Source organism: Gossypium arboreum, chromosome 13 (genome assembly GCF_025698485.1).
Source record: "Gossypium arboreum isolate Shixiya-1 chromosome 13, ASM2569848v2, whole genome shotgun sequence".
Classification (NCBI taxonomy): Eukaryota; Viridiplantae; Streptophyta; class Magnoliopsida; order Malvales; family Malvaceae; genus Gossypium; species Gossypium arboreum.
Window position 1 is genome coordinate 40,382,891 of NC_069082.1, and position 3,113 is coordinate 40,386,003.

The 3,113-nt window shown below is 33.3% G+C and overlaps 1 non-coding gene across 1 annotated transcript; it reads left to right on the plus strand.

Annotated features, from left to right (window-relative positions):
* Positions 1–222: 222 nt before the first annotated feature.
* On the plus strand, positions 223–329 carry LOC128287567 (small nucleolar RNA R71). The gene has a single exon (XR_008278267.1). It is a non-coding gene; the product is annotated as a small nucleolar RNA R71 (small nucleolar RNA).
* Positions 330–3,113: the final 2,784 nt, after the last annotated feature.

The window sequence follows — 3,113 nt, forward strand, 5'->3', positions numbered from 1 at the left end:
ATTGAAGTGAAAGCATCCACTTCATGCACTCTTGCTACTCATCTTCTTAAAGTTACGTGATTGGTTGCCTATTAGTAGTTGTTACTGGCGAGTCTCACAATAATTTCATAAGCCTCATTATAAGACTTAGAAAAGAGAGCACCATTTGCAGAAGCATTTACCACCATCCTAGTGTGTGTGTTGAGACCATTGTAAAATGTCTCCAGTTGGTTGAAATGCGAAATCCCATGGTGAGGGCATTTGCGTAGTAAGTTTTTAAATATTTCCCATGCTTCGTATATGGATTCATCATCTATTTTCTAAAAAGTAGTGATCTCATTCCACAACTTAGCATTTTTGCTAGGTGGGAAATACTTAACTAGAAAAGGTTCCGCCATTTTCTTGCCATGTAGAAATTGAGTTGGGTGGAAATAAATTAAGCCATGCTTGTGTTCTATCTCACAATGAGTATGGAAAAAACTTCAATCTCAATGCATCTTTGGTTACATCAGCTATCTTGAAGGAATCACACACCTTCATGAACAGTCGAAGGTGAAGCTGTGGATCTTTTATGGGCATTCCACTAAGCTAGCCCACCATCTGAAGTATCTGAAACATCATGGGCTTCAATTCAAATTACAATGCCTAGATCTCCGGTCTCCTAATTCCTAAATTAAGCTTATTAAAAAGTGGCACAACATACTACCTTTTAGCGCGATCCCTGTCATCAGCAACAAGGATTGGATTACAAGCATTACTAGTTCCATTCCCTTGAACTTCGTTTTGATTTTCATGGTCCATTTCTGCGGCTTGTCTTTAGCCTAGTCTTTCTCATCTCTTTTGTCTAAATGTCCACTCAGTTTCAGGGTTTACAAGAAATAAGTCAATAGTTCGATCAATGCTTATAAACACCTGAAAAGAAAATAACAAAAAATGAAAGATTAGTTAATAATAAATAAACCAAATTGCAAGAAATAATTTCACAATTAATGATTAAATTAACAGTCCCCAACAACGAAGCTAAAAACTTGGTTCACGACGGAATATGCTAGTATACACAGTCGTTATCAAATAATTAGTAAAAAGAGTATCATCTACACAGGGACAATGTTCATAGTCAATAATTGGAAAATTAATAATTTACAATGTAACACCCAAACCCCTCTCCGTCATAGATTAGAGTTATAGGCATTACTATACAATTGGAACATTTATAATTAATTCAATTCAAAAATCATAAACGTAACTTAAATCATTCCTTCATACACATATCGTCCCTAAATCGAGTCCACGAGGCCCAAAAAAATACTTAAGAAACAAATCAAGACCAATTTGAAATCATTTGGAAAGTCTAGGAAAATTTCAGAAAAAATGGGAACAGGGGTCACACAGCGATGTCTCTGGCCGTGTGGACCTAAAATGTACCTCAAACAACAAAGTTACCATTTCAAGCTTACTTGGGCCTTAAGCAATTGAAATACCAATCATTTAACCTATTCAAATTACGATTAAACATACTCAAAACATGCCAAAACAATCATCCTAAGTGCCTAACCAATGTACCCTCATTGGTACCATATTTTATATCTTCAAAACACATCAACAATGCATCATCCAAATCAAAGTTTAATGTATGCCAAAACCACTCAATTTAGCCTAACCTAAAGCTACTTAAGACATCAAGCTTTAAGTTTCATACACATCAAGCTTTTGGTCAAAACACATACTAACATTTAGCTTCAAACATAAACATATATTTATAACTCAATTTACATCACATTCAGAAAAACAACTAACAACCAAAGACATCCTAGGTACATGCCATTACAAAATTAAATATCACCACACTTGAGATCAGGATTGTTATTGGATGCTGAGTTGGCATTCAAAGAGAGTACCTAACTTGCACATGAAAAACAAAACTACACACTGACTAAAACTCAGTGATATTTCTATAATCCAAACGTTTTAAGACATGATATGATACATGAATGCTCAAATTGAATTATATCATCATACTACTATCTGAACATATAATTACAAGATGTCACCATTTCAATTAATTTCATACACACATGCCTTGGTTCATATTAAACACTTACCATAGCCACAAGCTAACGATTAAACACATAACTTAACGATATCATCACATGGTAATATATAGTACACAACCATAACATCTCTTAAATCATGCCTTTCATATTCATAAATATTCATACTTTAATCATTGGTACATCATACCTTTCCATATTTGTCATAGTAAAGTCAATCGGAACCCTTATTGGAGCTCACACAAAGTGTGCTAAACGATGGCCGAAACCATCCCTTTTCTATAATCTATGAATATTTTGAAGACAATTGAAACCGTGATACATGTTTCCTTTGTACCATAGTCCGACTATGGTATTACATATGTATTGCCATGGCCCTGCCATGGTCTTACATTCGTAGTGTCATAACCCAGTTATGATCTTATCACCAGAATGCCATAGCCCAACTATGGTCTTACATATAAACACTGCCATGGTCCAACCATGGTCTTATGTTTGAATAATTTCCATAGCCTCGCTATGGTCTTACATGCGAATGCAACCTATCTCCATTGATATCAGAAATTATCATTTTCATAATTTTTTACAATTCCTATTCTATCAACAATCAATTTAATATCAGCAATTTTACATTATTTAAACTTTAATATTCATAAACACTTAGGAATATAATTGAGTTCATATTAATGAACTTACAAAGCTAATTTGCAGTAATGGCTCTGAGTTTCTCAATCAATGATCGATGTAATATCAATTTGTAATTTTTGTTTTCAATTACATACATCACTCAGCTTGGATTGAAGAACCAGATACAAAAACTTTAGCCTTCTTGTACAATTAATTTCGGGATTCAATTCCCTTAAATTTCAGCTTGTAAAACAGTTAATAGCAGTTTTGGATAGCATAGTCTTCATCCATTTAGACAACATTTTTTAACATCTAAAAAGCTCATTTATATATCATTTGTTCATTAACAACTTCAGCAAATATTAACATAAATTTACAGTCACTTAGACAACATTAATTGATGTCTAAACAACAATTTTTAAGTTGCATTAATACACCAAACAACAGTCCTTAAAA